Source organism: Pseudopodoces humilis, chromosome 3, assembly GCF_049639895.1.
Source record: "Pseudopodoces humilis isolate 2021_Gansu_Grassland_sample_001 chromosome 3, ASM4963989v1, whole genome shotgun sequence".
Lineage (NCBI taxonomy): Eukaryota > Metazoa > Chordata > Aves > Passeriformes > Paridae > Pseudopodoces > Pseudopodoces humilis.
Window position 1 is genome coordinate 4930493 of NC_142202.1, and position 26536 is coordinate 4957028.

The 26536-nt window shown below is 45.2% G+C and overlaps 1 protein-coding gene across 1 annotated transcript in view; it reads right to left on the reverse strand.

The window, feature by feature from the left end:
• PAK5 (p21 (RAC1) activated kinase 5) overlaps window positions 1–26155 on the reverse strand; it is an 87392-nt gene extending 61237 nt beyond the window's left edge. Inside the window, exon 1 of the mRNA XM_014254604.2 lies at window positions 26047–26155. The gene's annotated coding sequence lies outside the window, so the exon portion shown is untranslated. The remainder of the gene's footprint in view (window positions 1–26046) is intronic.
• Between the last annotated feature and the right edge of the window lie 381 nt (window positions 26156–26536).

The window sequence follows — 26536 nt, forward strand, 5'->3', positions numbered from 1 at the left end:
ACAGCGGGGGAAACCGAGCCTCCTCCTGCCATTATCTCCTGCTCCCCGGGAAGGATTTAGTTCATTGGGGCTGCTGCTGAGAGCGCTCGGTTTTACACGGGCTCCGTGCCCATGAGATACGAGCTGGGGCTGTTTGTTTTGAGCTCGGGTCAGGGGAGACCGCGGGGAATCCTCCACGTGTCCTCCAGAAAAAGGCGCAAAGGCTGAAGGAGCTCCCAGGTTCGGATGGTGACAAGATCGAGTTTAGCTGTCAAACGTCCTCATCTACCCCCAGGGTGAGACTCCGCGGGGGCATTCTTTTATCGCTGTATTCTCAATCTTGAAATTACAAATACTGACTCTCACTCGGCCATCAGAAGCACACAGTACATCATCCCACGTGCCCACAAATACAGAAATATACCTGTACATGCACGCAACTCAACTGTACATACATATACTGACACTCATGCATGACTAGATGCAGCTTTCATCGGTTTTCCTGAGCCTGACCCTGTGGCTTGGCTTCATTCAACATTTTCACCCATGTCACGAGTGTAGAAAGCCATTGTGAAACCCCAAAATCAGAGATTCCCCATCACTTCATTTCAAGACACAAATCTTAAAAAAAAAAAAAAAGGCCAAATTATCATGAGCCTCGTGATCTCCCTGGACGCTTAGAGTGCAAAAATGAAAATGCAAGTTTTGCTCTGTTCCTTCCTAATATTGCCAAATTTTGGAACTCTGCACAAGAGCCCCTTTTCTGTGGTGACATCCCCTCCACCACAGGCAGATTATTTACAGCCAAACCACCTCTCACATGGCTGAGCCCCACAGAAACAGGAACGGGGGAGCCCTGTGAGCCCCAGCACTGCCAAGGCACCTCTGCAGCAGGAGCTGCTCCTGCAGTGGCTCTGCAAAACCAACAATTCCTTGGGTGCCTGCAAGCCCCTGCCCTGGAATTCACATCTGATCAGCTGAGAGCTGACACACAAGTGCTTTCTTTCAGTTTCACCACTTTATCTAGCTCCAAAAAAAACCTCCCAGCCTTACTACCATCAACACCTTCAGCTGATAAATTTGGCTGATCTGGGCCCACGGGTTCAAAAGTTCTCCAAGCGAGGGATGAGGATATAAACAGAGCATGAGCACTTAAGCCTCCTTAGGAAGTCAGGCTAAAAAGAGATTTGACTTTCTAAAGTGCCATGATACAGTCTAGTAAGATAGTTTCAAGCCATGGGTGCAGGGCAAGTAAGGGGATCACTACTTCTGTCTGAGCAGCAGTGAATGAACCCTTTGTACTACGTTACTTGCAGTTTGCAGGAGAGGACAAATTCATTTTAAGGCGTGGGGAAAGGTGTCAGGCTAGGCTAGGGGGATCTCCACAACTCTGAATCAGGTTTAAACAGACTGAATCAAAAGGCTGAGGACATCTGTGTGAGGTTCAACAGGGCCAAGTGCCAGGTCCTGCACCTGGGTTACAACAACCCCAGTGCGGCATGATGGGCTGGGGAAGAATGGCTTGAGAGCTGCTCAGCACAGAGGGACCTGGGGGTGCTGCCTGACAGGCAGCTGGATATGAGCCCCGATGGCCAAGAAGGCCAAAGGAATCTTGGTCTCTCTCAAGAACAGTGTGTCCAGCAGGACTGGGAAGTGACTGTCCCCCTGTACTCAATGCTGGGAGATCGCATTTTGAATGCTATGTTCAGTTTTGGGTCCCTCATTCCAAAAGGGACATTGAAGTGTTGGAGTGAGTGCAGAGAAAGGAAACCCTAGAGAAGGGTCTAGAGAATGTGTCCTGTGATGAGGGGTCGAGGTAACTGGGGTTGTTTAGTTTGGGGAAGAGGATGCTCAGGGAGGCCTCACTGTTCTCTACAGCTACCTGAACAGAGGCTGTAGTGAGCTGGACATCGATCTCTCCTGCCATGTCTGAAGAGAAAGGATGAGAAGAAATGGCCTTAAACTGCACCAGGGGAGATTCAGATTAGACATCAGGAAAAATGTTTTCCCTAGAACAGTGGTCAGGCATTGGAAGAAGTTGCCCAGAGATGTGGTAGTCTGTGGAAGTGTTCAAGAAGTGGCTGGATATGCCTGGTGGTTTAGGGCTGCATAGGGTGGTGCTAGGTGGATGTTTGGATTAGCTGGGTGATCTCAAAGGTCTCTTCCAAACTTGATGATTCTGTGAAGCAAGAAAATGGTAGGAAAAGTATTAGAGAAATTTAAAAGGCAATTCCATAGCCAAGCAGTTCTTATGGACTGCTAGAAGGCCCCAGCACCCTCAACATGCTGGGGATGCCAAAATTCCAGATTTCTGTACTAAAGAGGAACATGCTTTGTTACCCTGCCAGCATCATACATTCTTTCAGCATTGGAGACCTATTGATTTAGCAGCACCAGAGAGATTTTAAAACATAGAATAATAGAGTCAAGATCTGAGAAATCCATGTGCTGATGCACATTGTTTACCCTGGTTCACATGCACATGGGCAGCAACGCCCTTTCCATCAGGCCTGGGATCAGGTGCACTGGGAGAGCTCCCTCTCTCCAGCAGGGCTGGGTGTTCTCAGCTTCAGCAGGAGCCTGGGAGATGGCTCTCCCCTCTCCTCTTCCACACAGCACAGAGGGAAGGACATGAGAGCCACGGATTTAAGTGAAGATAAACAGAGGATCCTGCTGGGAACCAAAGCTTCAGTGCCCGAAAGGTGGTGACTGATGAACCTTGGGTGGGTATTCCTCAAAGTCTTCAGCGCTTTCCTGGACAGTTGAAACAGGCAATAAACTCCAAATTTCCACTGGGAAGATGAAGACCACTGCAATATTCGATGGCATTACCCAGTCCCCACCTGTACTCGACGTCCATGCTGGCACCAGGATGCAGCACCACTGGCATCTCAACTCCCTCCTCCTTCTGCTCCTATTTTGTTTATAAAAACAAGTTTGCACTCCCTGCTGTTTTTGTACTGTGCTATGACTCCTTCCCACCCGGTTATTCACATAATTACAGTCACCCCAAGATTATGTTAATGGTTTGAGTGCTGCATTTGAACACAGGGAAAACAAACCAGAAGCTGGGCACAGAGCATTGTCTGTTCTCCCCAAATTAGAGAACAATTCTCTACAATTACGATGTCCCCATCCCTGTTGTAATTAACACAGTGCAGTCAAAACCAGTTAATACAAAGGGTGTTAGAAAGGTCTAATTTGTCTAAATAAGAGTCTGTTAGTGAAAAAATTACATATTGCCCCTAGGAAACAAGACAACACAGGGAAAGTTGATACAAAAACAGTTTCTGAAGACTTTAGATGTTACCAGCCTCAGTTCAGCCCCAGTGTAAGCTCCCAAGTGGAGACTGAGGATGGGTCTATGCACATCCACAAATAATGCTGCACTCCAGCTCCACCTGTGCTTCTACCTGTCTCCCTTGCACTCCTATGGAAACAGAAATTTTTTCTTGTGAAATACAGACAGAAACAATGCAAATTTTGCAAAAACTCTGGAATTTTCCTCTGGCGAAAAAAATCAAAACAAACCAAGGTAAAACCAAACCAAACCAAACCAAAGATGTTCAGCAGGGAAAAAGTCTGGCAGGTGCCAGGAAAAGTGACTGCTCTTATGGAGTGTTGTGTGTCCAAAGCCTGCCAAGGAAGAGACAACGAAGCAGCATTTTCAGAATTTTCCATTTCTGGGGAAAGCTGGATTCCAAGCAAGTCCCTTTTTCTTGTAGGTGCATACTTAAAATGGGGCTAACATTTCCAGTGCTTCCCATTAAGGAAAGCATAAGATCATCCCAATGGAATTGATTTTTTTATCAGCCAAGTCAGTGAAGCCATAATTATCGCAGCCCTCCTGGGCTGATAGCTAGCAGCCATTTATAGGGCAGCAAGGAGATAAAAACAGCATTTACACATACATATAATCACTTTATTTCTCTATTAAATATTCATTTCCACAGGATTTACAGAGTCCCTGTGCAGCAGCCACCACCCAGCACCTGCTGTGCCGCTGGCAGCTCCCGCATGGACGCCTTGGGCTTCACCCAGAACTTAACACTCCTCCTGCTTCTGCATGCCTGAGCTTCCAAAAATACTTATTTTATAATTATTATCATCCTAGTTTTCTTCTTCTACCTGCACACTGAACCCACCGGTGCCACTATTTTGGGTTTCTTTATCCTGAATATCAAAAAGCTTTAACACTACTCAGGCTGTTTCTCAGCTTGTCTTGCTCTTGGCCCCATATTTTTTGGCTGTTGCCTTTCCAAGACCTCTCAGGATCAGTGACAAATGCCTAAAGGCCAATTGCCACTCACTGTAATTACCACATTTGTGCTTTTATGGAGAATACAGGGTATGACATCACATCCTCACCAGTGGGAAAACCCCTTTAATTTCTAGGATGCCACCAGATATCTTACCAGATGATATCTCAGAAATCACATTTTCCCCCCAAATTGCTCCGATCCTTTCTTGTTTTTCATAGAACAAATACAGACTTGCAGCTTTGGCCTAAATTAACTAAGTGGGATTTATACACAAGCTCAAGAACAAATACTGATTTGCAGAATGTTGCTAATCCAAACAAGGGACATTATTCTCATTATAACAACAAGCTTCTCCAAAGCATAGAGTCAAAGCAGCCCTCACCCCAGCATTTTGCAGCAGCTGGCTTTGCAGGGATAAATACAGCCTTGTGGGCAGTTCCATCTGCTGGCCCACCAGAAAAGGCAACACTGGGAAAAAAAAACCCATGAAAACTCCCTAAATCTATGTTTTACTCCAGAGATGACACATTCAGCTTCCCAGCTGGCTTCTAAGTCACTCAGCCTTCAAGATTTATGTGAAACTACTTAAAAATACTTTTTACCATTAGCTGGAGGGGGAGAGGGGACAAGACAGCAAAAGAAAGAGCATCTGCTCTGAGACTATTGAGAAGCTCAGAGTTTACTGCAAAGGGCTGGAAAGAAAGCTAACCAGGTTATACACAGAATATCCTGACAGCCTGAGAACAGTATTTTACTCCAAAAGTCTCCTTCTCTGAAACCAGGCACTGGACATGCAGCAGCTCAACACAAATACCTGAGCCCCTGGTTAGGAGGTGGCTTCAGATGAACTCAAGCAACATCTGCAAATTGGTTCTGCACCACTGACTGACGAAGCCTGTGAGGACACCAATTTCAGACTTCCACAGCTCCCATGGGACTGAAGCACCCCACAGTCTTTACATATGGCATCCTCTGAGGCACAATAAGCCCTTTTCTCCCCCCTGCCCAAAACCAGGAAAATAACCAGAAATGAGATTTTGAAGGAAAGAAGTCATGTTTCTAGGACGCAGTGAAATTAAAACAAAACCAACTGCAAAACCTCTACATACATGCCTGGGGTTCCCTGGAAAAGTCACTTTTTATTTCAACAGTTTTGGGGCAAGGTGCAGCCTGTGCAAACAGAACTTTCTGCAAACAGGCTAGAAGCAGCGGTTAAAGGTGAATGTTGCTGAGCTCTGCCCTCTGTGGTTGCAGCTTGGCTGCAAAGCATGAAAATATGCACATTAAATGCCTCAAATGTTAAGATAAGCAAATACTTATTTGCCACAACTCTGAAGTTACTGCCAAAACCTCTGAAGATGGCTCTGCTGAAAGCATGAAATCCCTCTACAGATCCTGGAACAACTCAGGTCGTTGAGTTTTCTATAGCTGCTGCCCTTTTCCTATGAAAGCGTAAATTCTCACTTAATTGAATTTGACAATTGAAAAGTAAAGAGATTTAAAATAACAAATGGTTCCCCTGCTCTCCCTGCAGCAAGGTTAGAGACACTTAATTGAACTTTAGCTTAGCTGCCAAGCCAGAAAACCAACAAATAAGAAAGCAGAGGGAATACCTGTATTTATTAAGTTCATAACTCATCTTTCTCCAGCAACAGCTCTGCACTGTCAAACTTTTTTCCTCTTTTAATTGCAAAAAAAGCAAGGAAAACACAAAACTACTTGGCACCACAAAGAGTGTGGAGGCACCCACAGAACTGGCCACAAAGAGGCAGCAACAAAATGCCTCTGTAAAAATATCCAGGTGACCAGAGCACAACCTCCCTGTGTGACAGGGGATTTTCCACTTGGGCCGTGTCCACGTAAACTGGAAATGCAACACATCCAAGCCAGAAGGCAACTTCACTCCCACATGTCGCAGCTGATGGGATGGATCCTGAAACAGCTTTGGGGTCAGCCTTGGCATGACAATGTTAAAACCTGAAAAGGATGGAGTAAAAATTACTGATGGGAGAAAAGTGTCTTTTAATGAGAAATATGGAGCTCAACCTGTTCAGCTTGTCTGAGAGGTAACTTGATTATAAGCGTAAAACCTCTTCACAAAGGAAAACGCAGCGCCAGAAAAAGGCTTTGTTATCTCTGCAGTAACAAATACAAAAAATCACTGGCTGGAAGCTGAAGACAGGAAAAAGCCAACAAGGAAAGTATTTTTATAGCATGAATCATTAAACTCTCAAACCAGCTATGAAATAGAGCAGAAAACACTTAAATTCTTGGAGATCCCATGTGAAGCCTGGATCTCTTCCTGCAGAAGGAAGTGCAGTCAGGCACAGCGTGCCCTGTGCCGAGAGGAGCAGGTGGGAACAGAGCAGCTCACAGAACACCGGCGTGAGGACAAGGATGACTCAACAGTCCCTTCTGGCTCCACTTTCTGAATCACTGTGGAGCGACCAACCCAGCATCGCACGTGGACACGGAGCAGCCCTTATGGCCTGCAACTTGCTCAGCCACAAGGAAATGGAGGAATTCTTCCTTTTGAAAGCCAGTTTTCCAAGTGATTTGGAAATATGGGTACCACCGTGATGTTCTGATTTTATATGAGGCTTTTAATGCAGCTGAAATGATCAGAGATAATAAAGGCGAGTGTGCAGACCCAGGTACCCTCACAAACCTCACACTTGTTGGCTCGGTCAGGCTTTCATCAAGGCAATGCTAAGGGCAGCTGATTGCAGCAATTTCCCTTCTTTGCTTTCCCACTTGCAAAGTAATTGCTGAGGGATATTAAAACACATAAGGGAAAAAACATTTGCGCTGAAGTTTTTCTCCAAAAAATCAGACGATGTTTTCCCAGACAGCATCAAAAAGAGCATCTCTTAAGCTACTTATTAATGTTTAAACATGTTTATTTCAAGTGATAGCAGTGCTCTTTGATAAGTAATGATCTAGGTAAAATAAAAATAGCTAACAAAGGAAAACAAGATTGTTTGGCTGCTCTTCTGTCAAGCTGCTCTCAGAAGTCCAGCAATTAAAGGGGAACGCATCCTTGCTGGAAAAGCTCAGCGAAGCACAAGAAATGACAGTTTTGAGTTAAGAAATCCTTGGAGCTCTGTCCTCCCCCAGCCTTGGCACACCTATTGCTTGGTAATTTGGGCAGCAGGTTTGCCACCAACGCCTGGCTGTGAAGGAACAGTGATCCAATGAGCCATTCTTGGGAACAGCAGGGCCACACTTTGTGCTCAGCTCCAGCACTGCAGCACCAGGATCTATGTTTAGAGACTCCCTTTAAGAGCTCATTTTGCAAAATACTTGCTCATTATCACCAACTAACCAGTGATTAAATAATCATATACTTTCATCTCAGAGCCAAGACAGCTTCCTTTGCCTGGTCTCTGAATTAAAGGGAGGTATTTTCCTATGTTGGGCAGCAGCTTTATGGGACCAAGAAACCACATCAGTCACTCTGAGCTCTTACAATGCACTGAAATCTATTTCTATCTTCCCTCATCAAGTCTCAGCTCTAGAAGGTAGGTGGCTATCAGGTAACAGTTTAACAGTTAACAGTAAAACAGTTTACCCAGTGTAGTTCATCCAAATTTTATGACAGATGCAAAGCGCTTGGCGGAGGTGGCTTAAAGCTATGGATGCTTGTACTGAACTCCTGCAATGTTTGCAATGATTCAAAATGATTTAATGACACATCTGCTTCGGGTTTATGTTTTTCTGAGCAGCAGGATGTTGGAGAAGTGAGTGTATCGCATTCCTCTTGCACTCAGAGCCCCACTTCACAATTTCTATGCCAAGGGCAGACTCTACCCTGCAGAAGCACAGGAGGGAGGGTGGGATGGAAGCTCTCCAACCCACCCACTGGCCCAGCACAACGGGTTTTGTGGGAACTCTGGGAACTCAAACAGCAAGGACTGCTGATGACAACCAGTAAGGAGGCAAATATATTAATATATTAAATATATTAGAGTGGGGATTTCCAGAGAGCCCTACAGGAACCAGACCAACCTGAATTGAACTTCAACAGAAACTGGAAGTGCCCCTAAACCCTTACAGAAAGACCCTGCTGGTTCTGCCAGCTCCTCTTTGGTTCCCTTAGAGTTCTGAAACAGGGACCTTACTCCTCTCCCAGCAAAGACCAGGATTCCAGCAGTAGGAACAGGGTTGTGTGAAGATTTTGTCTGTAGCCACTAACTCCAGTACCAAGTGATGCAGGAAGGTTTTGTGGAACACCTTGTCTTCTCCCTGGCTATAAAGGTAACCCATGTCCTGATACAGCCCCTCTGACACATTTAAACTCAGTGCCCAAAGTAGGCAGTGTTAGTCCTGTCTAACTACTGCAGACGCTTGTGCTTTGCCTAAGGCTGATTTAAGCCCACTAAAGCCCTCAAACGAGGTTTGAAATACCATTGCTGCAGCACACAGGATTAATGCTGGTCCTTCTGCAGAGGGGTGAATGTCATTTGCAGAACTGTGTTAATTCCTGATTTGAATTTAGATGATGTTTTTAAATAAGAAACAAGCTCAGACGATCCACTGGGAATCTGTGACTTGGATAAATCTTAATAAGTCACTAAATACAAGTTACTATTGGAAAAGTGCTCAGTGCTGGCTGTATAAAATTAATAATAATAGTAACAATAATAAAGGAAGATAGAAAAATCACTTCTAGAGAATAATGGTTTCAGACTGAGTATTATGGGCACAGCTGATGTATTCAGAATGGTACAACAGCATTAATGAGCTCTAGATCAGCACACTCAATCCACAAATACACTCCCTTTCTTCAGGGGACGAGGAACAGGAAAGGAGGAGGATCTACCTGGAAATAGGAGAGGGCAGAGCCTGGGGCAGACTGGATCAGGACAACAAGGGTAATGAGACAACAAAATCCTGCTGCTGCTTCAGCCAAACTCAGTGATGATACCTGGAGTTGTGCGCCCTCAGCAAGTCTTTCCTTTAGTCCATGGGTGGTAACAGACCTCGTGAAACACCAGATTTGCCAGAATTTTGCCATTCCTAACTTACCAGCATCTTCAGACTAAGCCATTCTGCAGGATGATTCTGCAGCCCTGAGTGAGAGGTACCTGGAGCAGTAACTCCAACAATCCTCATCAGTGATGAGCAGTAACAGGAGCTTCCTGCCACAGCTCCTGGCTGCCCCAACAGCACCATCACACCATGGGACTCTTTCACAGGCTCTGGGTTGTTCTGGCTTATTTTTTTAAAATGTAGGCAGCACTACATATTTATACTGGAGGAAAAAAGAGAAACCAGCTGATTTCATGCCATCTTATGGAACCTTCACATTCATACTTTTCCTTGCACTGAGACAATGGATCACAAAGAAATCTCCCTAAACCAGTGCTCTGTTAAAATAAAAGAGAGTTCTACATTTATCTAAAAGGTGGTGGTGAGAAAATCTCCAAAGAGTGGAAAGGAAGTTTGGAATCTTCAACTGGATTATCACCCAACCCACATCTTTACATTGCTCAAAGTACAAGGAAGGCTTTCCAGAGAAAGAAAGCAGCAGCTGCAGCAAAGAATTAAATTTAAAATACATTTACTTTCAAAGTGGGCGAAAAATGTCTCTTAACTCCTAATCTTTCATACTGAGGACTTGAGTAAAATGGATGTTCTTTCTTTTAAAAAGCCATGCAATTCAATGTGATCCTTCCCAGCAGACTGCATCTGTTTTAAATGTCTGCTTTCAAAATGTAAAACCACTCCCTACTCCCCCTTAATTTTATCTAGAATCATGAATACTCCATTTGCTTAAACATATTCTAAATAGATGAACCTCAGAAAACCACAGTGTTAATCTGGGACAGTCTTCTGCATCCTTTGGGATACATCACATTTGGGAAACGCCATGGAGAGATTCGGTAGGTACAGTCCACCCAGGCAACAGCAGTGTAAGGAGGGAGAGGAGCCTGCAGGCAGAATTTAGGGCTGATGTGTGATTTGGGCTGTTTTTCTGTGTTTCTTGCTCATCCACCACAGTAAAATCCTCTAAAATGCTCAAAACACAGACGAGTGAAGAGGTTCACAGCAAAAGGGACTCAAGCAGACTCCTGGAGCAGATCAAGCCTTGCCAAGGAAGGGCAGCATTCCCTAAGGAAACTGGGGCCAAGCGTCTGTCTTGGAAAATGCAAATTAATACAGGGAAGTGTTAGGAGCAGGAAAGAAGGAAAATCAGAAAGCATATCTCAGGGCAGTGCTACTTCTGGGGGTGGAAGCTGTAAAATTTTGCAGTTTCAAAGATAAGAATTTAGCAAGATTTATAAAAAGAGACAGTCCTTGGCAAATCCCACTGAAGAGAGGTATATGAAAATAGTACAGCAGACAAAGGTTGAATAGATACATATTTTTGGATAAATGGTAGACCACCCAAAACCCCAGTGACGATCAGGAATGTTGAAAAGCAGCTGATTGTTACAACTGGCTCCAGATGAAGAGCTGCCGCACAACTTTTTAGGGAAAAGATTAACTACACTGTGATCATACAGAAACATGGAGCAGGGACAGAGCTGGCTATCAAATACAACTCAGAGCAGGAGAGGTAAGTGAGCTAATGGTACCAGCATAACCCCAGTGAGTTGCAACGTCATTCCCAATTCCAGGCAGCACGGCAGAGACGTGTCAGCTCAGCCAGCTGAGCAGTGGCTGCCATCCATCCGCCAGTTCCTCTGCTCTTCCTTCACAGGCAGCAGGGACAGAAAACCCCAGTGACTGGGCAATCATCCTGATGGCCTGTGGCTGTAGTGCCTGACTTTCTGACACTGGAAGCGACTGCTGCTCAGACAAAATTGCTTTTAAAATGTCAATTTAAATTCAGTGCTGGGAAACACGAAGCCACTCCCAGGGCAGGGACAGCAATGTTCACTTTGCAAACATAACAATCCTTGGAATAATCTGGAGATCAGGAAAGAAGTCTTGAAAGCCTCATGAATAGTCCCCTATAAACATCAACCTTATGTTCTGCAATAATTAAGATGAAAATACAAAGTTAAGAAATGTTATGAGATGGAAAGGGGGAACAAAACCAGTGAATAATTGGATTATTCAGACGCGCTGAAGCACCGACTGCCGAGGGTCAGGCTCCGGCTGTGCCTCCCTGGGGCTTTGCTGCAGTTTGTTTAGCTGTACCAGCAATTTTTTCTATTGACGAGGTGTCTGATCCTTGTACATAACCATAATGCTTGTACAGAGAGTAATAACAGGCAGGTATTCCGAGGAGGATGAAAAATGTATTATCCCAGTACCATCGGGCGGTGCATGGAATGACAGAGCAGGGCACTCCCAAGCAGAGGCACACATGTCACAGAGAGGTGTGGGGAGAGAGGAGAGGGGGCACAGGATGGTCCTGGACACCCCCAAAATATCTCACTAACAACCACAGAAATGCAGACATTGACAAAACCAGTTTAGGGCTAACAGAATTAGGAGCAAGTATTTAAGACACTTCACTTACAGCAAAGACAGCTGCAAATGTGCAGATACTGACTTTAAGAAAGAATATGTAAAAGCATGCTGGAAAACATAAATATATTTATTATCCCAAGTGGATCCTATAGCAGAGTGGAAGAAACCACCAACCTCCACCACCTGCTTCTTCCAGCAGGAAAAATAAAAGCCACCCATCAGCATCATACTCCTCCTGAAGGCAGCACAGGACACTGATGACTCACTGACTTTTTTCTGTAGATGTTTTTAATATTAAGAGCAATCAGGAACTGGAAATGCTTTATTGCAGCAGAGGCATTTTTGAATCTATAGAAGGGTCAGTAAGGCTAAAAGGGGCTTTGAGTGGACAGTGAAGTGCATTTAGAACTGAATGGCAGAACCCAGAGGGTGGTAATCAGTGGCACAGGGTCTAGGTTGGCAGCCTGTGACTAATGGTGTCCCCCAGTGCTCTATACTGGGCCCAGTATTCTTTAAGTTCTTCATCAATGACTTGGAAAAGGGGAAGATGACTGACTCCTGCTCCACCCTGGTTTTTCCCAGGAGGCAGTGGAAGGGTGAGAATAGAAAGGTATTGGGATTTTAGGTGTTTGACAACAACTTATTATTAAGAGTTCTTCTGCAAGCAGGACTTTTTATTTTCCTTTTCTTTTTCTATAGTAACAGTTAGGCTAACAATAACCACTTCAAGTGCAACACTGCACTAGTTAGTGACTTACAAAACATTTAGATTCCTCCACAAGCTCAGAAGGCCTCAAGAGTGATGGCCAGAGCAGCAGAAGCACAGCAAGTCTGGAGATTTCCTTATTTTTCTAAGCAGGACACAAACCTCATTCCCTGCGCTTTGCTTTCATTGCCCACAAGAAAAAAAATTGCAATGAGTGCAAGAAGAGATACAGAAATAAAAAAGGATTTCTTAACTCCCAAACCATGACTGACTACACAGGGAGACATCAGGGACAAGAGGCAGACTGCCAATGTGCCAAGAATGAAGTTCTCTTTCAGGAGGCTATTTGCAATAGCACTCAAGGACTGAAGCTGGGAGATTAGTTGACTATTTTATGTAAGAAAGATTGCTTGAATAATCAGTTTTTCTGATGTTGCCATGTCTTTTCATTTGTTAGTGTGGAGCATAATTGCTTCTTGTAAAGCTGAATGACTTTAAATTAGATGGAAAGATGGCCATTGCAAAGATAATTTTGAACATTCCCTTTCAAAGTTGTAAGTTCAAAAATAGGAGTTGAAATGCAATAGAATAATTAATCTGGCAGCAGTCACTTAATCTGTCCCCTTTTTTTTTTGCTTCTTCCTTGCTACATGCTTTTAAGCTACGCTGGTATGTTCATCCACGGAAAATGAATAGCAGAAAAATAAATACATTTATCTAATCAACCCCTTACCAGAGCTGAAAGCCTCCAGTACAGTCTAAACCACTGATTAAGTCCAGATTACATTAAAACAAATTTGCCATGTCACTCCTAATACTTCCACTTGGCAATGACCCAAATATTTTTGTTTGTTTTGATCCTCTCTCCAAACACAGACCAACGTCAGACTCACCCTGGCTGAAGGGGCTGCAGCAGGAGCAGGGGCTTTGTCCAGCTGCAGCTTCTGAATCTCCAAGGGGAGGGACAGAATCTGTTCACCCACCTACAAACTTTCTACACATAGGTGCTGCTGATAACGCTTCTCAAACTCATGGTTTGATGACTGCAGCAATCAAAATGACTTTTCCTCACCAGCCAATTCAGCTGAGCATTGTCATCGGGCATTTCTCCTCTCTCCGTTTCATCCCCCTTTCCGAAATTCCTTGCTCTCCCCACTTCTTCTCTCCCTACCAAAGGGGTTCCCATCTTCTGGAAGGCACCTACCACCCTGAATGCAGGAATTTTGCAGCTGGGATTTACACACCAGGAGTACTTTTTATCAGAAGTACTTTTTATCTGGAAATGCAAAGCCACTCTCATTTTAGCACAGGCCTTGCAGAGCCCGAGGGGTGAGCCCTACCAGCCAGGAACAGGGAGAAAGCTGCCACAAGAAGGGTAGAGGAAGCAAAGAGAAGAGACTCCTGTGTGCCACCTTTGATCAGCAAATTTCAGCCACTTGAAAACTTAAGGAGGGTCCGGGGTCATTTCTTCTTCCCCCACTGTGCTCTCTCTGCTTTCAGCCCTCAGATGAAGAGCGCTGCTGACGACAGTGACGCATTGGGGAGAGATTTTAGTAACTGGGGCGGAGGAGAAGAAGCAGCAAGTGGTGAGAGGGGGAGGAAAAGTAGGCTATATAAAGCTACAAAATTCAAAAACATTAGAAGAGAGAAATGTAAGAGGGAGACAGCAAAGTTTTGGAAATTTTGCAACTGCCAGGTATATTACAGAAGTGAACTAAGACCTAGACAGACATCGAATCAACAACACCAGGGTCGATCAAACTCAAAACCATCCAAGATGTGTCCATCCCACCACCTTTCTCAAATGTATGAGGGAATTTTCAGGCCCCCATGGCACAGTCCAGCAGTCTCCTAAGGTCTGAAATTTAAGAAAAGTGTTTGGAGAACTGGGGTCAATACAGAATTACAAGATAATGCATTGGGTCTTCCCAGCAAAGTACCAAGCTCTACGACAGCTTCTGCTTTTCAGACTGCACCAAATGAACGAAAGCATCACCACATCTTCCAACATGGCTTTCAGAAACATAAAACTGGGCAAAAACTTAACTATGGGAGCTGATAGGTCCAGAAGCTCTTCCTGTAAGAACGCTCTGTGGTTCTGGGAACTCCTGCCCTGCTCAGCCAAGGCATGCCCAGTTTGCACCAGCAGGTACTGAGACATAATAAATGCAGAAACAACTGCTGCTCAATCATGTGTATGAAACAGCACACATAATTAGAAGTGCTTGTATATTCAAAGGCACAAAATTAAGAGTCAGCAACTTCTAGTGCAACTTTGTGATTTTGGCAGGTTTCACTTTCCCACTTGGCATCCTTACAACATCTTTGGTAGAAGCTAAGATAACCATCTTGATCATTGAGCACTTGTTTTTTGTAAACACTCATGTGCGTACATCAGGTAAATAATCCAGTACCTGCTGAACACTTCATCTCACCATGACTGTGCAGAGATTGCACCCAAGTCCTGCAGGGCCCTCAGTCCCTGCCCTTGGACCTGCATCCCACCTGCCCCAGAGCCTGCTATGCGCTGGCTCATCATTCGTGCTAGCGGCTTGTTTTCTCAGCCGTTCACACAGTTTGCTTCCAAGGCTGGCTTTTACTGGCACAGATCCCCAAAATCTCTTCCCAAACACATACACTACTGCTAGGAAAGCCATCATGACAGATAATAGCTCTTATGCCAAGTACAAATCATCTTTAACTCTTAAGTTTGTTTTCTGCAATTCTGAAATGTAATAACTAATCACAGGTTCCCAGTGTCTGCCTTTGAGAGGAAAAGGCGTGGGGGGAATCTCTCCTGCATTCATTAAGGCACAAATGTACACACCTCTGTTTAAATCAATTTGACTATTTATGCTAAGCTAGACAGGTTCCTCCTTTGATGGGATACCCTCTCACTTGTCCCACAGTCAAATATTTTGGCTGGCCCAAAGTCAAATCTACATTAGCTTTCTGTTTTCACTGTCAGCATTCTGCAGCAAATTCTCCCAGAAGCTAAGCCACCCTCCCAAACTTCAGTTCAATTCAAGTCAAGTCAGTCCAGGCACAACTGACTTTGCACATAATTTCCCAAGAATCCCCTTTTCTGGAGCAGTAAAGTACTAACAGGAATCAATACTCTACAACTCTGTAGGAAAATACAAAACTACTTTGAACTCTTAATTAACCCAAAAGGCTCACAGCAAAAATCTCTTCCTCCAAGTCTCCCTCACTGAGGGATCTGCTCCCCATCATACACCAAAGACCTGCTCTCACTTGCAAATTCAGAGCTATCAACTTCTACAGGAAGCTGACCTGAACCAAAGCCTCCCCTGAATAAGAGATGGAGAGCAATTTTAAAACACATGTGATTACAAATGCCAGTAAAAGCTAAATTCCCATGTCCACGTAAAACACCCATTTCACTTAAAATAACTGGGGAAAAAGGCATGGCCTTTACATGGCCTCACTACAGATGGTAGCAAAGATTTACTAGCAAAGGACAGTAGTGAAGACTTCTCCTTCTAAAATTTTATTGCTCTTACATAATATGCTATCATGCATTTACTAGCACGCTGTGAAGTGCTGTCATAAATATTTAAACAGTGATGACAAAGTAAGAGAGGTGTCTGTGCCTCCTGTGTTTCTGGTTTTTGCTGCTCGCTCCCCTGGGCCCACGGTGAGGGAAGAACTGATGTGCAGAAAATAAAAGTGCTACATGTGAACCAAACCAGATGTATGTACCTGGTGTTCAGTAAAGCAAAAGGGACTTCAGCTTGTTACAAAAAAGGTCTTTCTACACCAGGGCTTCTTCTGTCATGATGGCCAAGCTTGTCACCAGTGGTGCTCCCCTCCCCATACGCTCGCCTGACTGCATTAGTTATTACATTTGATAGCTTTATAGCATTATTTGAAGCTTGCTATTTACCCAGTTACACAAGGCCCAGCAGCTTAGAGCCTGCTCTCTGCCTGGCCTGCAAATCTTTGCAACTACCTCCAAAATAGCCCAGATTTTATGACCCATTAGGCTTAATGATAAATCCTTGGATTTATGTACCGGGCTAGTGAGCGATGAGAGATCAAGGGCTAAGCTTTGATTTATCTGCAGGCCAAGGGAGATGATTATTTCTATCATTTTATTTTTCTCATTATTTGCTGTAATGACTGCAATGCTTTGCTATGACATCATGGCAATTTTTACTGTTGCATACATAAAAATCAATTCTATACTTGGTCCTTTCACAGTGCTATCACTTGTATTTCCTCTCCCAGCAGCATGGGAACACTGCTGGAGCAGTGCTCCATCTCCTGCCTAGCCTGAGCTGCAAAGCCTGCTACAGATGCTAACTCCAGAGCCTCCTTGTGCATGAAAGGAAATGGTTTTCAACTTGCAAATACTATTGGAGGTAGGGCAATGCTCTGGGAATGAAGACTGTTCTGCTTTGAACCAGTTTTGTACATTTGTGGTGCTTTACATGCAATGCCAGTGGTGAGTGGAGTTGAGATAAATTTTGCTTCATTGATTTAAATCCAGAACCATGAAAGAGCAGCCAATACTTTGGAGAGATGCTACTCTCAGCAGGTCCAGTATCAGCAGTGATTATAAATCTCCTGTTTTAACAGTTTCTCTGAAAACCCCAGCCATTTGGAACCTGGAGATTACAAGAAAACCTCCAATTTTCTCTCCAAATCTACTTTAAAAGAAATAAAGAGAAAATTAAATGTCCTGTGTTATAGTCAAAAGTCTTGAGAAACGGCCTATAAGGACCACAAACGTTCATGCAACTCAAAGTTTCACACTTGCTTGGCTTTAATATGCTCATCACAAAGGCAGGCACTGCACTTTTTAGAGCTGGTTACTGGTTTCAGCAAGGACAGGTGGGTGCACCATGGAATGACAGGGTGAGAGACTGTTGAAAGGTTAAGGAATGCCATGATACTACAAAGCTAATCACACCTCCAAGTTATTTTCTTCAAAGATTATTACATCCATTTGACCATGCTGTGCAGGTACACAAGGACTACTTGAGTAATACTAAGAAAGGACAGAAAAAGTAAACATTAAAGGGCAAATTTTGAGCAGCTCAAATTTACAGAGTGAAACAGATGCCTCATATAATAAAGGGAACTTGTCAGGGGAATGGAGCATTATTTGACATCTGTCTTGATTGACAGCTTGACAGTCTTTCACCCATTTAAAAAAAAGTCTTTAAAAAGCATTAGTTAGCAATTATCACCAATTTTCCTATTAAGGAAATTTTCCATGGAAAAATAGCTGCAGTTTAATTTCTAGTTAAGTCAGGACAGTTGACTATTTTTCTTCCTTACACAGAACTGGAAATTGAAGGGGAATAGCAAGATGCTGTCAGATCAATACCAGAGCAAAGTAAACAGGAAAGGAATAAAAATGGCAAAAGTTATGGAGCAAAACCACACAAAACCCCTTTAATCCTCAGCTGAAGATCTCTCTTAAGAAGCAGCATCAGGTTGCTGTGCAAAAAAAAATGCAGTAACAACATACTGTAGACCAAGTCTTACCAGATGCTGAGGAAGAAGTCAAAATACTTATTCAAACAGAAGTTTGTAATAAATGTGAGCCACAGAGGTACCAGGTTTTTCCCATTACACACACAATGCCAGGGATCCATTGCACTGATGAGGTCCAAATTCAGACTGGATTGCCCAAGAAAGAAGCCCTGGCTTTAATTTGAATTCATGAGAAGGCATCAGGGTGACCTAATTGGACCTTTCAGTACCTGAAGGGAGCCTATAAAAGAGATGGAGAGAGACTATTACTATTTACAAGGGCATGGAGTGAGAGGACAAGGGGAATGGTTTCAAACTGAGGAGGTTTAGATTAACTGTTAGGAAGAAATTCTTCCCTGTGAGGGTGGTGAGGCACTGGCACAGGTTGCCCAGAGAAGTTATGGATGCCCCATACCTGGAGTGTTAAAGACCAGGCTGAATGAGGCTCTGAGCAACCTGGGATAGCGGAAGGTGCTCCTGCCCACAGCAGGGGACTTGGAACAAGGTGATCTTTAAGGTCCCTTCCAATCCAGGTCATTCTATGATTCTATTCTATGATTCCTTGCAGCAAACGTTTCTCTTGGAAGGAAGCAGCCCTGCTGATGTGCAACACATTCCATACTCCTCTCCCCAAAAAGAACATCCATTTATTGTTAGCCTGTTAAGAGAGTGTAAGTCACTTTTCAGCTAGCAATGCTCTGAACCAGTGTTTAAATTATTTACCTCATGACTTGTACTTCTTAAGTACTTGAAAAAGCCCTACGTAGTCTCCCTGTGAATCTTGACAGTGCTAAGAGTTGGTCCTCAAAGAGACTGGGTAGAGAAAGCACTGATGTGGGATGGATGCTGCATTTTCAGTAGTTTCTGTACTGTATCTCTAATAACAGAAAATGAGAGACATGCTTTAGTCCTTCATAAAAGCCCTGCCTCAGTAAAGCATTTTCTTTGCTCTTCAGAACCAAGACTCAACTCTCATGTCCATCCAAGTGAAGGTTTCTTCTGCCTCACCCCCAGGAATAAATCCTCCGTGGCATTCAGGCACATGGTTTTGCACGCGTTTCCCCAGGCTGTCTTTAGGGTATGGATTACACCATCTGCTTTAAACTGAGCCCTGTCATCAATACTCTGTTTTGGCAGGAAAACTACTGGCAATAACCACTTTCCTTCATTGCCAACCCCTCCCTGACTTTCAGCAGGACAGGACTCTTTCCATCCAGCCACACGACTGTAATAACCGATATCCATACAAAGGATTTCTCTAATTTGTTTGTGTTTCTACTTCTCATCCTTCATTTACTGTCCTAAAAACGTCAGAACAGAGAGCAGAACTTAAAAGGCATTCACCACCTGCAAGTATTGTAGCAACACTAAACTATTCTGGCAGTCAGGCCTTTCTCAAAACATGCTGACAGGGCCTGTATCCCTCATGCTGGGAAGATGCAACACAGTTCCCAGCTTTTGGCTGCTTCATTTCAAGTTCCTGTATAAAAACGAGAGCACCCTTTTTATTTCCTAGGTTTCCTCAGCAGCCAGTGGTTTAGATTCCAGTCATTGCCTCGGCACAGCAACACTATCACACTAAGTTTATGTTTCCAACATAAAATCCCCAGTAACGCTGCTGCCCCAAGCCCTGTGGCACACCCCATGACACAGATGGTGCCTCCCAACCAGCCACCCCACTAACAGCACCGTGCTCCACAAACTTCTTCTTTAACATTCTGGTCTCAGCTGCAGCTCAGCCATGGAATTCTCCGCCCTTTGATTATTTTTTCCCTGTAACACAAAGCTTAAATAGGAAGAAGTTCTGTTCTTTGGAAAGGAGTTCAGTGCGTGCAACAGAGACAAATTCATGTACCATTATTCTTTCCTGCACGCTTCAAAATCTGGGATAGAGGCACAGCTCAGGGCGTATTTACTTTGTTCTCATCTCACTCTCAGGGAAACCTTCTTACTTCTTCAGCCTAGAAAATCACCCTTTGCTGTAAAACACAAAACCAAGTACCCTCCAAATCCAAATGAGCAATGCTACAAATCTATTGCCTTTGGGGTCTTTACACACAAGTGTGAGACAAGTTTAATACATGCAAACCCAGCTTTCTGTGGCCTTGGCAGGATTTGGTTGAAAAAGCAAACAATTTAAACATTCTGACAGTTTCATTTCCTGAAGTGTCCGGTAACAACCCTTTTGAACTCATTTCTATGCCCTTCAGTTGTATCTTAAGAGCCCTTATGTGAGTAGTGTGCAAAACATGCATCAAAAATCTTTTAAGTTTATTTATTTACATTGCCAAAACAAACAATATGGCATTAAGAATTGTTTTCACAATCCTGTAAAGTACTAAAAAAAACCTCCTGGGACAGATCAAGCCTCTCCAGCTCAGAACTGGAGAGTTCTGCACCTTTGGAAAAAATTAAAACTAAACACCTAAGGTGCTTTTCAAAAGCAATTATCATAATCCCTGCTGTTACCCAGAGGGAAGCAGTGGCACACAGAGGTTAAATAACTCCTTGGAGGTGGCTCAGTGAGCAGCACAGCCAGGATTAGAGGCACTGTGCCTCCTGACTCCCAGCTCCAGGCTCAGCCCAGCACCTTAAATAGCTGCAGCGCAAGTCATTAGCTCAGTCCTCTGAGCATGCATCTAGCTTGGGGAATGGAAAAGCTGGAGTTTAACTTAATAGTACAAAACTTTCTATGGAGAAACCCCAGAAAGAAGCTTTAAATTTTAACACCTCTAACCTGATCAACCTCTATGAAAAAGCGCTGGGCAGATTTTACTGCCACCAGTTTGGGATGAGTGAATTATTCACACGCAGCAGAGCGTGTCGTAATAAAAGGTTTATAGGGCTATCACCAGGATCATTCTTGTGGCATTTATTCATTCCAGTTTCTGTTTGCTGGCATTTCTTTTGTCCTCCCCTTTGTCACCAGGATTCTCTCCACCCTTCCCTTTGTAGGGTACCTTAACTTCTAAAAAAACATTTGTGCTAAGAGAGCGGTTTAGTGTCATGGCACGTTTTTGTTTACATTGTTAATTTGTATTTTTGCGTACTTCTACAGAGATAGCTGACACATGTGGTTTTTCCCCCATCAGAGGTGACTGTGTATGTGTACTTACACTATTCCCTTGCCTACAGCTGCAGTATCTCTTTTATTCCTTTAGCTGCCTCCAGCAGGGAACAATAAATCTAAAACACAGTCAAAAAAAGGACAGTCAGAAAAAGGAAAAAAATTTCTAGCGCTATTTTTGGCATCTAAGTTCTTTGGCTTAACCTATTTTTGGAAGAGCATCTTTGTTCAGCAAAATCAGAACTCCCAGCCCTGTGACGCCAGGGCAGCGTGTCCCGCTGCAGGCAGAGCCGTTTGCTGGCGGCAACCTCTAACGGCAGAGCAAAGCCAGGAGAGCCCAGAAGGAAAATGATGGGAGACAGGACTTCACTTCCACTCTCCATCACTTTGTGCCTCTGAGCAAGTCACGCCGTCCCGCTCTGGCCATGCTCACGCCGGCACACGGCATATGCACTAAGAGGATAGGCGCACCCTGTGCCCTGAGCTCCACAGGGTGAGAACAAGGCTTGCTACCAGTCCTCACAGCCTCCAGCCCTTCCAGGAGCCCAGTTTTGGGGGTTCATGTAGCGTTATTATTAACTGGTATCTATAGCTCATGTTTAAATAAAAGCTGCGCTTAGGAGATAAGGAAGGCTTCAAACGGGAAACGGCAGCCCTGAAGAGCTAAACTTGATTCATGTGTTTCTGCTTTGCTGGTTGGATTTCAAAAGATATTCAAGCTCTGTATCTGAAACAGTTATTACCTTTGTACTTCCACCAGAGGCAACTTCCAAAAGTGACAGCATTCTCACATGGGCCAGAACAGAAAAGAAAGTTGGAAAAGATGCAAAATAGCTGACTTTGGTATGTTGTGGCTGGCTCTGTGTGACGCAATGGGAGCACACACTTCTCACATCACTGCACTCACAGGCAGCACTCAGAAGGGAAGAATCCTTGAACCCTCTAAGGCACAAGATCTGGTTTAAGGCTGGAATTTTGTGCCAGGGCTATCAACAGGCAGAGCTGAACCACAAGAGAACCAAATACTGAGCTGGTCTTTGACCAGAAGTCTTGGCCATAGTCCTGCCCTGAGTTGTTTCTCTCCAGGAAAAAAAAACAAAACAAAACCAGCAAAATTAAACATTTAATTGCAGAGAAAACACTTTGTTTTCTTTGTCACAGGGACAGACCTCCAAATGCATCATTGAGTCCTCCTGGGCTGGGTGACCTGCAGGCTGAAACACCCGCACTAACAGCCAAGTCCCAAATGAATCCCTGTGGCCTAATGGATTAAAGGCTTAATTAGAGTTACCTGAACATTAAACACCACTAAAGTGCTCTGAGATTTGCTCTAAATGGGTGTGGGGGGAGTTGCCTTTTGAATGGGCTCAGAACTAACTGGGGTTTTGCACACAGTTGTTAATGGTTTTGAATAATTCAGTTTTCCAGCTTTTTCCCTGATAATAAAGCAAATGCAGCTGTGCATCAGGCAGTGCTCTGGCACACCTCACCACCAATCACAGCTGAATTTAATGGGGGGAAATTGTCTTAAATATATCAAGCTTTGCATCTAGAAAGAAGGAAGGTACCCTATAAAGCTCCTACTGAGCAAGACACAAACCTGTATAAGACACTGGATAAGCTACAAGGGAAGATGCCATCAAAACCAAGGCTCTATTGGTCGTAACATACATTTTTTAAGCAAATAGTTGTTTAAAACACATTTCTGGCTTCAAGTTGCTATTGAGTAGCAAGATCCTAAGTTTAAGAGATTAGAATTAATGGTAAAGACTGTAACTGGAAGATGGTAGAAAGTGCAGGCCCTACAGGAGTGAGGCTATCAACCACCTGAAGTCTCCATCACCATTTCTCCAGTTTCACCTGGCTGCAATCACATACCATTCCATCCAGACAACAGAGGTTTTGCTCAGCTTTCACCAAAACCTGGGGAAACCTGGCCAAACCCTGCAGCATATCCAACAAACAAACTCCTCTGACTTCAGCAAGGAGCAAAGCAGAGACAGCCCCAAAAATGCCTCCAGGATGGCCAAACAGCATCATGAGTCAGCGATGCTAATGCCAGGAGTAGGATATGCCAAAGAGGTATTTAAAAGAGAGGTTTTGTTTGAGATTTATGATTCTGAACCTCTTCAGCTGTTGTACCCACACACACCTGTTGGCAGTTTCGGCACATGCCACACAGCAGACTTGTGTTTGTAGCCTTTGCAAAGTAAACCGGTAAAACCAGAGCCAGTTTATGTATTTGAACAAGTAGATGCCAAACACTTCAGATTCCTAATTGGAGCAGCTTCAAAGCAGAAAAGGATTTAGGTGTCAAATGTGAGGGTGACCAGAGAGGAGAAGCAGAGATGCAGGTGCTCTTCTGCTCCTTCTTTCCAGTTCTTTTTTCCACACGTCCCTGAAACAGCTAACACCTGTACCTCTGACAGACTTGTGCCAGCATCACCTCTTGGGCTTCTGCCACATGAGCTGGAGCTCTCCATGAATTCAGCTTTAAACCCAAACTGCGTGCCCCAGCTGGTGTCAATGAGAACAGTTTGTCTCCCCTATTTCAGTAGCAAATCTGGTGTCAGAAGTAATACCAATGAGGTAGAGCAAAACTCAGATTTGTGACTAACTACCATGAGAGAAGTTTGTTCTCAGCTGACTGACAGCAGGAGTTGACACTGGGGAACAAATTTCTTATACAGCATTGTACTTCCCAAATATTAGTTTTCAAAGTAACAGTTGCCAAAATCTGTTACATTACAAAATAATAATCAGGAAGTAAAACATTTTGCAGGAACTTTGCTTGTTACACACTTCCATCTTAGAATCAGCTATTGGGATACTGAGAGCTCACTGAAAGTCAAACACTGACTTACTGTGACAATTCATGATGGACGAAGATGTCCAGGAAAAAAAAAACCAAACCCAAACAGAAAAGCCACTGGGAAGCAAATAGAGGTGCCAAACTAACAAGGGAATCAAAGAGCAATGGGATTTACTAGGTCTGGCTCCACAGGGGGTTGCCAAGGGAATTTGCTGATGACTGGTAACAGGGCTCTCCACAGCAGGCCTGCCAGGGTCTCTCTGTGGCACTGCTTCCCGGCGTGGAGTGACCCTGAGCTGCCCAGTTAAGCACGGTTCAGCAGTCACTCCAGCTGAGGACATGCACACACGCCGTGACTGGTGAGCTCTCGCTTCCTCCAAGTGAGGCTGAAACACTACAGAGGTGAGTAACAGCACCCAGAGCTCCTGCACAACGGGGAAATGGGACTATGGCAGACTCAATCTGATAAAAATTACTCTCAGCTACAAATCATGGTCCCACTGGGATCCAAACCATTTGGAAAGATGTCTGGAACAGGAGAAAGAAAAAAGTTTAGCTTTAGCATGCTCAACATGAGAGTGAGTCTTTCCCCCTTGATTATAACAATGCTTTTAGTCAATTTACCTCCAGTTAATTTTGATAGCATAAATACACAATTCCACACTGAACAAAGACCTTTCATCGACCTAAAACAACCTATAGCCAAAAAAATGTGACTGAGCCACAGAAACAGGCAATAAGGCAAACCACAACAAGTAATTTCCAAAGCTTTACCTGGCACAGCAGCCACTCCGAAACCAGTGCCCTGCCCCACGCAGCCAGGTCCTTCATTCCCACCTGAAAACCACGAGAGCAGCTGCTCACCATGGAGCAATCAACACATCTGTAACCCCCACGTAGCAGAAACAGCAATGTATGGGCAGGGAAAAAAGGGCCATTTTGTGAACCTCAAACTGAAATAGAGGAGCTTCTACAGCTTCCCAGTGTCGCTCCTTCGGGGGGGGCAGATGGCCGGGGAGCCCCAGAAGCAGCACTACATCCACTCACCACCTCTGAAACATCCTCCTCAGCGGACAGCAGAGCCATCCCCCGACACCTCCACATGACAAGAGGTCTGTCCCCAGCAGCAGCAGCGATGCTCACAGCCACCAACACCGGCTGTCACAGCGGCCAGGGGAGCACGGCTCCCTGCTGCAGCCCTGAGCAGCAGTACTGGAAGTTTCATGGTACAATAAAGGCAGTAAATCTGAAGCAATGATTCCTTAAGTGCTGTCTGGTAGCAAGGACCACCAAGATCTATTTCAATACTCAACATAGGTATCAACTAATTTTCTTCATTTTTGCAAATGCTAGAGCATATAAAGAAATTATAAAATGAAAGGGAAAGGCTACTAGCAGAGGAGTGTCACTGCTGGCCCCTCTCAAGTTGGTGGGAATTTTATCCTTACTGACAATCACAGCCCATTAGACCTAGCACTGAATATTTTGGGGGAAAAAAATTTCCATTGTTTCTTTATGTTAACAGAGGGCTGGTATGTAACAAAGAGGAAGAAAGGCAGCCTGCGTGCTGCTAGCGGGTTGGTGAAAAATTCTCAAGGTCTGATCGATACCATGAAAAAAACACCTCTTGGCCTGAGGCTGGAGCGTTATTCAAGCACGGCAGTCACTATGCAGCTCATTTTCTTTAGCTGAGATGATCCGAGGCTCATGGACACTGAAAGAAGAGCGGAGTCGATTGCAGGCATTTCTAACCCTTTATATGAGAGAAAAAAAAAAAAAAAAAAAAAAAAAAAAAAGAGGGAGCAGAGGTATAGAGGCGCATGTAGGAGCATTTCCAGGAGCGGCTGTACGGCTCTCTGGGCACCTGCTTCCTGGGGGGAACCCAAAACCACATCATATTCAGGGAAAGTTGGGAGCAACTTCTTGGAGGGAGGGGGATATGACAAAAAGCAAACTGGCTTAAGAAAAAAGAAAAGAAAAGCCATTGTTGTAGGAAACCCCGGCAAGATATCAAAAGCAAAATCACCTACTGCGACCCTCAGGAGAGGAACCCGGGAGCTCCCGCCTGCCCCGCGCCAGTCGCCCCTGGCAGCGCCCGCGGCTCTGCCCGCTCCGCACAGGTGCGGACGGGGATGCCCGGGCCGTGCCTTTGTCTGCGGGCACCGGCCGCTGCCAGGACACGCGGACAGCCCGGCCGGCCAGCTCCGGCCAGCGCCGCGGCCCCGCAAGGTCGAGCGTCCGCCCGGGCAGGGGCAGCCGCCGCCCGCGCCCCCGGCCCCGCCGCCCCTACCTCGGCCGCCGCCGTCACGCCGCCCCCAGCGCCATGTTCCGGCTACATCCGGGCCGCGGCTCCGCTCGCTCCGCCCCGCTCGGCCCCGCACGGCGCGGCCGCAGGTGCCACCGCCCGCCCCTCGAGCCGAGCCGAGCCGGGGCGAGCCGAGCCGAGCTGAGCCGAGCCGGGGCGGGCGCAGCGCCGCCCCCGCGCCGGGCCCGCAGCCCCGCCCCGCCCGCGCCTGCCGCCCGGAGCGCCGGGGCCGGGCTGTGCCGGCCAGAGGCAGCTGCGCACCTGCCCTGGCATCTGTCCCGGGGCTTTGTCCGTCCGACCGCACGGCCTTCGCTTCGCACCGGGCTGCCACCCGTGTCCGCAGCAGCCGAGGCACCTGCGCACCCACACGGCCGTGCCTGCAGCAGCCAATGCACCCCTACATCCGTGCGTGCATGCACCCATACATCGCCCACTTATTCCTGCATCAGCCCATGCACCTGCGCACCCCCCCGCT